The 11,638-nt window shown below is 38.9% G+C and overlaps 1 protein-coding gene across 1 annotated transcript in view; it reads right to left on the bottom strand.

Moving 5' to 3' along the window:
* Positions 1-5,867, bottom strand: part of MANBA (mannosidase beta) — a 61,768-nt gene extending 55,901 nt beyond the window's left edge. The window contains exons 1-2 of the mRNA XM_075500649.1: positions 5,564-5,867; positions 4,709-4,884 (exon numbers count right to left, since the gene is read on the bottom strand). The gene's annotated coding sequence lies outside the window, so the exon portion shown is untranslated. The remainder of the gene's footprint in view (positions 1-4,708; positions 4,885-5,563) is intronic.
* Between the last annotated feature and the right edge of the window lie 5,771 nt (positions 5,868-11,638).

Genomic DNA, 11,638 nt, shown 5'->3' on the forward strand with positions numbered 1-11,638 from the left:
AATTATAGACTGTAAAATTAGAGGAGGAAAGAATACATAAAGCACCTTGGGATGCTAAAGAGTTAATTAACAACATATATACAATTCATACACCAAATCACATAAGAATAAGGTGTGACTGACACAAAAACATGCTGCTCTTCCTGGTATGCAGCATAGAGTGCAAGAGTGAACTGCAGACAAGAATAGGGATACCAGAGTTTTGTTTTAGCTCCTGGCTTTCACACACCTTTCAGCACACCGTAAGAATCCACCCTAGATATGTCTTTAAAACATTACTGAACATGGTCAACATGCCTTTATATTTTTGATCCAAATCCTTTTGGAGCCGACAACCTTTCGTTTCAATACAACATAAAAATACCAGTCCCTCCCTTCATCTACCATATAAAGAAAAAGTACACGATATAACCACAGGTGATTTTTTCACCTGTGAGAGTGAAGGGGGGCACAGTTCTGAGGAATACTGGTCCAAGGGGAGAAACAGTAGCTGATCTTTTTGTCACTCTGAAAAAATCTCCACTACTAACTTCAAAAAAGGATGACTAGGACCCATACTGGTTGGCAGCAGAAGTCTATGCAGAAATGTAGCTATTGGAACAGTTACTGTGTGTGTATTTTTAAGACTGAGTAACCTACATTCAATATATTGACTAACTGAAATGCAGGTCCCATTTCAGTTCAACTCCCAGCCATCTTTTAGTGAGATTGGCAAAAAAGACTATCGTCATAGAAGATCGAGTTACCCCAACTGGCTTTGCAAGTTGTAGGATTCAGCCAAAATTAGTATCTTCTCACCTTTAAAAGTTCAGACTATAAAATCATTATACTTTAATAGTAGAAAGCCTTGTTCTGTTTCGGCCCTCATCTGTAAATGAGTAATGCTTTCAGGACAATCAAACAATTCAGTGTATTTTCCTTAAATTCACTCATACAACACTAAAAGCATTTAAACTCTGCAGTGCTGCTTGAGAGATCTTGTGGGATATTATTTCTCAAGAAGGAGATTTACAGAGAATTGAGTTTTAATGCTACCAAAGAACAACTGCAAGCTGGCTTTTTTTTATTGTTTTAATAAATCTTTTTCAGCAAGTCATGTGGTAGCTTCCCAGTAAGAAGGAAACTGCATTTCAAGATGTTTACTGTACTTCCGTGTTTTCTTTGCCTTTTATTCTTTCTGCTGAAGACTGATTGGAGCAACACGCACACAAAAAAACCTCAACCTAAAAACAATGCTGTAATTAAGCATTCTGAGAACATGCTGTTTCCTTGTCAAGGCTTATAATTAAGTTAAATCATGTCTCATTTTCATGTCCCAGTTTTAGGGTTTGTTTTGTTTGTTTGAGGGTATTTTTAAACAAACGACATTTTTACTCTTTAAAGATACTAGAGTCTTAAAGGCTGTGGTTTTATCTTTTAAAATCTTAAGGCGCAAAGCAAGATCTTTTGTGTGGCTTTCTTTTACGGTGTACCATATTCAATTTCTTTCTGAAGTGCCACGAATTTAGGAGGTTACTACAATTCTTACTTTACGACACTCCAAGCGGATATTCTTTATTGACTAAGACAAAAAGCTGAAGAGGAAAACCATGCCTTCGGCTCTATTAGAATAAATTCTGAGTAGTTCCATTGAAGCTGCCCAAATTCTGCCGTGTTAATCCAGAAGTCTTTTGTTTCCAATTGCTATGCAATCTCTGTCATCACGACAGGCTGCTGCTGTTTTCTCTTTCAAATTCATGTTCAATGAGTTCATGCAAAGGTTTTAAACAAACAGGTTCTCACAGATTTGGCTGCAGTACTTTAAGATATTACTGCCCCCACCTGTCCACCCTGTACCATTCTTCTGCTGAAGGTTACCGCCTCTGAACCAAAACAGACCTTGTGTTCACACCAGTCCATATCGGGGCTTGCTATCTCTTTTGGCAACCATACACCGCTGCCACTTTGGATACCACCACAGACCATTTGTCAAAGATGCAAAACAAGTAAAGGATCATCTGCGTTTGGGAGTTTTCCATAGATACAGCAATATCAATGCAGACATGTTGGATAAATACTGCTGTAAAACTGGGCTGGTGTTTGCATGACTGTAAATACCTTCAGACAGTACAGCACAGCTGCATGAAAGCCCTACAGCTCCTCAACGTAATGCCTGTCCTCTGTTTCATGACTGCCTCTGCAAAACATAGAACTGCTATACAAAATAGTTACTCTCTGGGCTGGCATAAAGGCAATATGGTGCAGGGAGCCCTCCAGCTATGAATTTGTAAAGGACAGACAGAAAGAACACATTTCAGGCATTATTCTGTATTTATCTTGAATTCCATCCAAAAAGGATGTTAAAAATAAAATGAGGAAATAAATTAACATTGCTTTTAGATGAGGACACTATTAATACATCACTAGAAGAGAACATTGTACTGGGTTATCATGAACAAAATACAAAATGACAATCTACGTGGTAGGCCTAAAGTTTCTTTCATAATTATTGTAAAGTCTGTAGGTCATTGCAAGGGGATTTCCTTAGCCAACAGAATTACTCAATGCTAACAATCACGGGTAATTAAAAATAAGTATGTGGAAGGGAAGCTACTGCTCCTGGAAAATGCTATATGGAGGGGAAAAAGCAAAAAATAAGTAATAATAATTTTAAAATTGCATAAGCAGAAAAGCAGGCAATACTTTGAGTATACCCTTGAACTTCAACAGGTATGCCTGGGCAAAAGCCGGTATATATACCTCTACATAACATCTTGTTTTGAGATGTGCTGAAGCCACAGGATTTAGGTTTCAGGTCACCACATTCCACAGCACAGACACAAAAAGCATAAGGATCTTAAAAGCCAGCATGACCAGATTTCTAAAGACAAGTTCTTTAGAAGGTGGAATTCCCATAGCTTTTATTCTCTTCAATTCATAAGCAATTTGGAAACAATCCTAATCTGTTTATAAGATCATGTAACACAGACTATTGTCATTTACTCTTTGTCTCATGAGCAGCAAAATCACTGTCTTAAGAGTAGGCATGGTGCTGTCTGACGTCCCCGTGAACTCTCATTAAAGCTTACTTGAAACATATCTAGAATCAAAACTGATTCTGTCACTTACAGGAAATCAGTAGTACTTACAGGGACATTTCGAAACAGCTTGCTTAGCCTTTCTTAAAGGTCTAAAACTAGACAGTCATCTGTGACCACAATACAATGTATGACTCGTCCCTGAACGCCTAAAAGTAAACCCCTCAAAATGTGTGTGTCACAGGTAACAAACTGTTTCTCCCATGACGGAAGTTGGAGAGGCTTCACCGAGTCTTACTAATGCTGTGTACTTCTCTTGGCATTTTGCCAGCTGAGTGCAGGACATACCAAACAGATTATGCTAAATATGAAACATATATCCAGCCTACCATTTTAATGAATGATTTCCGTGCAGGTGAGTATTATGAGAATGTCAACAAAAATTTATAGCTGATAAATTGGATGAGTAAACTGAAATGTATTTGGAGTTGCCAAAACAGCTGGGAGCTGCATTTCTTTTTCTAGCTCAGTCACTCCAGATAAAACCACTGGGCAGGTCAGGACCTCTGTTTCTCAGACCTTTAGTGGGGGTAACGCAGCTGGCTTCAGCACTAGGACAAACTCTGTCCATTCATTTCTGCAAAAGTGACCCTAATGCAAGCACCAGGGAATATTCAAAATAACTTTACTGAAAACTGTGGGTACTCAAGAGACACTTTTTTCCCCTCTTGAAAGATTAATGATTGTTTCAGCACCTACAAGAATTGCCAGAATTGTTAATCAACGAAGCCCCCATTGAATCGACTCAAGCCCCACTTATGCAACAACATAAGCCAAGAGCCCGCTTACATATGAAAAAATCCTCACTTGTCTGAAAGATTCCAGTGCAAACCCCTTACGTAACGGAACTACATCCTCATGCAGTCCAGGATGCTACATGCTGCATCGCTCACTACACTGGTACAAACATCTCAGGAGTAAGAGTTACAGAAATTGACTCATGCACGTTCATCAAGCAGACATACTTTAATATGGGCTCTATTTTTTTTTTCCAAATGACTTAGTACATAAACAGCACTAAAAATACTACTTTATACATACCCATCTGTAAAAAAAAAAAAAAGTGTTACACATTCGATTCTCATTGTAACAAAAAGGAGAGACTACTGCAGCAAATGAAGAGAATAAGGAGTACTAGAAGGATCACAGAATAACTCAAGTTGGAAGGGACCCATAAGGATCATCAAGTCCAACTCCCTGCTCCTCGCAGGACTAACTAAAATGAAACCATATGACTAAGAGCATTGTCCAGATGTTCCTTGAACTCTGACAGGCTTGGTGCCGTGACCACTTCCCTGGGGAGCCTGTTCCAGTGACCGACCACCCTCTCAGTGAAGAACCTTTTCCTAATGTCCCATCTGAACTTCTCCTGATGCAGCTTCATTCCATTTCCTTGTGTCCGGTCATACTCTCGTACTGTCTGACTACAAATTTCTTGTTTTGGTACTAGTCAAAATTTTAGTATTTTGATACTTGTGCTGGAAGCAGGGAAGACAGGCAATAGTTTTATGGCTAGAAACATAATGAAGAGCCTTAGGAATCTGAAAAGAACCTTGTCTCTTCAGCTCAGTCCTTGGTGAAACAAGGGCCCCAACCTCTTCAGGGAGTGGCTACATTAAGATACTACTCACACTCACTTTGTTTGCAGCTAAATTCTCAGCCCAGTGGATCCAAATAACCCGGTGCTCAAATTACCACCTGTACCTTTGATAGCTGCTACATGTGTCACAGTTCCATGGAAGAGCTGTTTTCTCACCACTAGGACTGCAGATAGGCACAAAGGCAACGGCAGCCTGTAAGAAAGGATCTAAAAGACACAAGAGATCACTGCCTGGAATCCTCTAAGATTGTTTCAGCAAGTGCAAAGATCTTCAGCTAGTCTAAACTGGTATAGATCTACTGACAGGAGGAAAGCTAGACTGTAACTTCAGTTAACCCTTTGTATATAAATACTCAGCATACAGTTTGATGTCTATAGAATATTTCACGGAAGTGCCACAATATTCTGAAGGTATTTAAAGTTTTAATTATTAGTGAGTTAAAGAGTGAAGAGCCACCTAAGTTATTGGCACTTTTTACGTACTAGCAAAATAAATGGCATTCAGCAAACAATCATTTCCAAAGGTATGGCTCTCTGATAAAAGGGCTTCTTCACCACAGGAAGCTGTCATGACTCCAAAAGGTTATTAAGCACTTACAGGGTTTAAGATGCAAAATCATCTTGAAAATTTATCTGTCAATAAAGGTTCTATTATGTTGATTATCTCAGCATTTTTTGAATACAGTTTAATCAGCAGTGGTCATATTGACAAATACAGTTTTAAAGGCCTGGAACTATGCCCTAAGGAATTTCAATCACACCAAAAAGATACTTAAAACTATTAAAAAAAAATTTAGGCAATTTAGTCTAATGAAGAAGTTCAATATGCCTAGCAAGTTGACAAGTAAGAATTTTTCCTCAATATTCACTTTGGAGTCCTCCATACCTGGTCACAGCCATGAAGGTTTGCTTGGAAGACAGAAGGGTACAACTAAGCTTCCTTCTGCCATCTCCTGCTTTGAAGGTTAACAGTGGACAGCTTAACGCTGACATGAGAAAGCCACTGCAGGACTGGAAAGAGTCACTCATTGTTTAGTGAGCATCTTGGTGGCAATTTGAACTTGGAGATTTTTCAAGACCTCTTCTGTTTTGTTGTATTCTCTTAATACCAAGGATGCTGATCCGCTGTTTATCCTTCCAGCTTCCCGGCAGTGACCCATAATCTTGTGTAACCACAAACTATGATTACCGCTACTTCCTCCTAGCACAACTTTTCTAGAAAAGCTTATCAGTTAGCTGCAGCTGGCTCAGAAGGTACAGCTGGCTGCCCTCTCCACTGTCCACACCCTAAATTATTCATGATGTATGTGTCAGCATATGCTACATAGTAACTTCTCTTTAAAAATTCAGTGAGACTGACAACACTGAGCTCTTCCCCTTCACTCTTTGTCCCCGCATATCTGCACTCTAGATTCCTAATCCTAATACATGGCAGTTGTTTCACCTATACTCCTCTAACCTAAAAACTTGAGAAAGTTTCTTAACCCGTTTTTTCAGTAATTTTACAAGCTGTCCTCCCAACTAGAACCACTGCAGCAGTTAATAAAGTAAAAAGATTATTTTCTGTTACCCCTTCCCCCTTTCTTCATGCTTTGCACCCCAAGAGTCACTATGTGCCCTAGCAATTTCCTTAAAAACTGGCTCATAATTTAGAAGCACTCAGAGTCCCCAGGCACTGCCTAGCTGAGTTCCATGGAAGAGATTCCCCATCACATCAGAGAAGGCAGCAAAAGGAAGCCCTATCTAGCAGGGTAGGTGGATGTGCGAGAAATGGGCAAAAAGAAGTTCAGATCTCTAAAGGGTGGAGACACACATTGCAGGGTGGCTGTGGGAAGGACAAGAAGGTTAGGAGGGCTGATTGGTCAACTACAACCTATTTCTGCATCGGGTCTCCTGCCCTGTGAACCAGAGATGTTCTAGCTTCAGTTAAGCAGCAAATGGCAACTTCTCTTTTCATCTTCCTCTTTTTTTTTTTCTCCCCCCACCCCCGCCCCAAGCACAGCATAATGCATGTGTGGCCAGTAAGATGCCACAACAGCCACGTTAAAAAAAAAAAAAAAAAAAGCTGTTTCAAGGAAATAGTTTTACATCCAAAAGTTTCAAGGTAACTGGTCAATGGCTTTCCACAAGCCTGTCTTTTCATGTTTGCGTTCTGAAAAGTTGGAATGTTTTTCTACATCAGTCATATCAGTATCAGAAAGAATATTATGTGCAAAAATACGCTTCAGGATTACCTGCATTTTCTTAAAGCTTTGAGTTTTCCCATATCATTTATGGTTAATCCAAACAGAATGCGTTTTTACTTCTTTCCCAATTTATAAATAAAAAGTTAAGGCTATGAGAACTCATATCCTTTGCACTGAAACAGTAATTCTGAGTGTGAAGTGCAGCACATACGACGTAGGAGTGGAAAAAAGCCTAGCTAAATTAAGTTAACAGCCACCTACCTACCTCCACTCTAATTCAATTGCTTGTGATTGTGTGATGATGCCTTGAAGTGCAGCTTTCAATGAATTTGGAACGGATTCTCAGGAAACATAAATCATTATGTAAACAAGACTGAGAGATATCCTCCTAAAATGCAACCCAAACTGTAAAAACATTAAGAGTGGTTACCACAGTCAACAACAGAAACAGGGGGTCACAATTCATTTGCACAATAAAGTTCTACCTCTTATGCTGGTTAGACTCACTATCCGCACTTGTCCCATGGCAGCTTGTTACTGAGTTTAAAACTCATTCCCAAGCAAACCATGAACTCCCAAACCAAAGGATTTTTTTATACTACAAAAATTGGGGTCAAAGGAGGCTTACACTAGTATACATCGTATGTGCTTAACTGCACGCTTTGGCTTACACATTTCAGTTAACTTATCTTTGTAGACAAACCATGAGAAACTTTGTCCTGCTTTTTACAGCACTACTACTTACCAATGTAAAACCTCCATCTTCTGCGTGTACGAAAACCCCTTCATTATTTATGCAAAGCTAACTGTATTAAGCACCGCAACTACATAGAAATGATTGTATCCCAAAGATTTTATGGCATTACTACTACGTTAAAAAAATAACATAATAGTTTGGAAAGTAAGCTTATGCAAAGCCACGTTCATTCTTCTTTTGGGGGGCTTGTATTTATTTCTACTACACATAACAGGAGACTTGCAGAATCACACAGTGGCTTAATACACACTAATGGCACACTGCCCTTACAAGCTTGCGTGCTAAGATTTTCTACTCATTATAGCATCACTGAAGCAAGAAAGCCTTCTCCAAACATCATGCATCTCACTTGCACCTATTTTAATTGAACCGGCTAATGTATTTCTATATGGTTTGTCCTCCAGCCTTTCAAAAAAAAAAACCCAAAAACCAAAAAACCAAAAAAACCCCAAACCAAACATCCCAAACCTCTCAGAGGTCAGCACTGTGGGTTCTAACAGTAGTCTCCTGAAACTTTAAGGAATTAAATCCTCACTGGGCTTCACAGTAAGGAGAAAAACTGAAGAAAGGGTGGAGTGGAAGAACACAGGTATACAAAAGCTGAGCAAAACACACAAACAAATGAAAAAAACCAGTAAAATTTGTACTTCTAAGGTTGTCAAGGCACATATGTCTATAAGACCAGACAGATATACTTAAGAGGTGCAAGACTTTAAGGGACTTCTCACAGACATAGAGATTGAACACCACTCAGTTGCAAATACTGAATTCCGTTCTCCAGCCAGCACTAATCCATTTCTGAGGATGTATCAGTGCCGTGTTCCAGAAGTTGTCTTGTTCTCCACTAAGTTTGTTACCCAAGAACTCCTACAGTCGCTAACAGCAATAAACTTTCCTCAATGCTCTTCCCCAAATAGCTTCAGACTGAACAGTGGTCTTTGCCAGAGCTATGACACATCTTCGCTATGTACCTTCACAAATTTGTCAAGAGGAAGGGGTTATAGACTCACACTAAGCTCTGTACGTAAGGTTGCAAACTGCAGTTCCTCGCTTAGATGCCAAGAGGATCTGAGTTGCATGTTCAGTATAAAGTTGTGTTCCAGAAAATTCCCCTTAAAAAAAAGACAGGACTCCTGACTATGTGAACACAGTTTCTTTTTAGACTTGTATCAAATACTGTGAGATAAGAAGTGCTGAGGCTTACCTGGCCAGAGGGAAAAACCCCAGGCTTGATTTAGAAACAAGTATAGGCTTCTCTCTCCCTCAGCATAGATGAAACTATCATATTCAGTGTCTATCAATGTTTTCTACAATAAGAACATCACCAGTTAGGCAGCTCTTCAAGAACACAGGAAACAGCTTAATTTGTGCATTCCCTCTAATGAATCATCACATCACAGCTGAGAGACTAAGCTTGAGTCAAAATTCCCATCCCAGACAAAGTTAGGCATTTCCAAATTCTGTCTCCACAGCCCTAGTATGCCAAAGCAGCTGGAGCAAAACCGGACGCCCAGCCCTCCAGCTAGCATTCCTCCCACGGGGACAAAGTAGTATCACCATCTTCCAAGCAACTGATCGTAGTCTGCACACGTTAAGTCTGTGATGGGATAACGTACAGTTAATACGAAGATGAAGTTGAGGCAAAAGCCAGAATTACCTAGATGATTTGCAAAGCCTAGGATTCTTAAGTACAGAGCTTGAGTATTTCTGCTTGAAGCTCCCAAAGCAGAACCAATCTCAACAGAAGTAATTTAAAGAGAGCAGGCTACTCTCCCACAGTCAATCAGGTACAACCCAGATAACCCCAGATCAAAGATCACTTAAAAGCTGTTGAAAAATAACATGTTCGGACCAACATTCTTTGTCTCCTGGTGAAGCTTCCTCCCCTCACAAACTAAAAGCCTTCACTGTTTGAATTATGAATTTTATGAATTCTCATAAAAGTGAGAGTTGGTGAGAATTCATAAAATTTCCAATGGACAGACAAAAAAAAAAAAGCTATTTTGGGAAAACAGGGATGTTTACCAGACATCCTTAAAAAAATTCTCAAGCAGAGCTGTCCTATCAAATTCACTGTTTCATTTCTGGCACCTATCACCTCAAAGATTACGCTCGTCACCTCTTCTAACTTAACCGAGACAGACAGCTGCTCTAGAAATAGTTACAGCAGTTACTGCTGCTCACCTGGAAGCTACTAAACTCTCCCCCACAACTGATTCACATTAAACAAACCACTTGTCACCTTACTGCAGTACAAAAAAAGCTGGTAACTTTGAACTACCCCTGCAGAAGACTGTGTGCTTGCTTCTAAATGACATAGGAGACCACAGTTACTGCAGCATTAACTAAGGAGAACGGTAAGTCACAATTTACGGGCACCAACTAAACAATCACAATCATCGACCTGTGAACTGTTCTATACACACCTGCAAAAGCTCATCTGTCTACACACTGAATTGCTCTTCCTAAGACTACGTCTCAACTGCTATTCTTTGACAGGCTAACCTGGACACTTAAAATTACCATTTATCAGCTATCTTATTCCAGATTATTTTGAAGCCAGCTGGTTTTACACCAGATTGCATGAATTGACAGCAACGCATTTTCACTTCACAATAATATGGGCAACCAGTCTCTACCTTCCGTACATTCTCTTTGTATCATACATTTACCCAGTTTTGTTTCCCGCATTACCATGCTTTCTCTGCACTGGTCCTGCGCTGTTGCCAATATATAAGTCCTCAGCCTCATACTGAAAATATTTTAGCCACAATTCCAACTACGTTTTAAATATGCAACAATTACCTATTGAGATCTGAATCCAACAGTTCTCCAATTTATGCCCACTTTATATTAATGTTGAAGGCACTGGGATAAAATAGCATCCATTCAATGACACCGAGAACTGAACAGCATGAAGCAAATCATTCCTACGAGTAGCAGTTTTTTGGTTTTCAGGCTTGAAGGAATTAGTGTAGTCTGTGTTCTAGTGAAATAACCATTATATCTTAAGATCCTTTATCGATTGTGGATTGTTTATCTCATTCCATTGTTTTAGCTCTAATTTGTTTCATTTAACTCTCTAACGGAGACGGTTGCCTTAGCCTAGTTTTCATGTATGAAACTACACACAAACCAGGGAAAGAAACTGAATTTAGATTTTTTTTTATACCTATAAATACAGCAAGAAATCTTCAGCTGAATTCCAACTTCTACTATGCTTTAAGTTTTATTAGGGACTTGCAGACTGAAGATTTCTTCTGAATCACTAGCCACATCTGATGGACCTATGGTATCTGCTTCAGATGATAATGCCTGTAAAATACTACTTTTTATAACAATGAAGGATTTGAAATAAAATGGCTAGAGAAAACAATTGAGGGGAGGCTGCAGAAAAGAATACAATAAAAAAAAAAGTTATTTAGAACATTTCTGGCTGTGAATGTTTAAACCATTAAGTTATCTGTTAATTAATTCTAATTGCTTTTTGCATAAGCAATTATCAACTCTAACAGGACTGGTACAGTATGTCTGCACACCTATATACTAACTAGTTGTCTTTTAATCATTTGCCAGACTGTAGTTCCATGCCTCCATAGCAATCAGACCTTACTGTTGTGGTCTGCTTAAAGCCAGACTTTTCAGAAAGAGTTAGCATCTATGATCTTTATATAAAAAACTATGTACAGTGCAACTGAGTAGAATGTTTTTTACACACACACATGTAAAAATGTGTTTATACTCATTTTTTCAACCAATACAGAAGATGCTGTGTACATCAGCAGACAGGAAAAAAAAAATCTCTAACCAATGCTACAGATCAAGTTTTTCCTGCATCCTGAAAAGACTCAGAAATGTGCTTAAAACCACTGAAAGTTTTTCAAGTGAAATTTGAATAAGCTGACTGGAATTGTGTTGTCAAATTCAAACCTCACTTAAACATAGAAAGAAATCTTAAGAAAATTATTCCAGAAACAACACTGAAGTGTAAGTTTCCTTCCTTGTTACATGTTTGTTA

The sequence above is a fragment of the Mycteria americana genome, chromosome 4 (genome assembly GCF_035582795.1).
Source record: "Mycteria americana isolate JAX WOST 10 ecotype Jacksonville Zoo and Gardens chromosome 4, USCA_MyAme_1.0, whole genome shotgun sequence".
Taxonomy (NCBI): Eukaryota; Metazoa; Chordata; class Aves; order Ciconiiformes; family Ciconiidae; genus Mycteria; species Mycteria americana.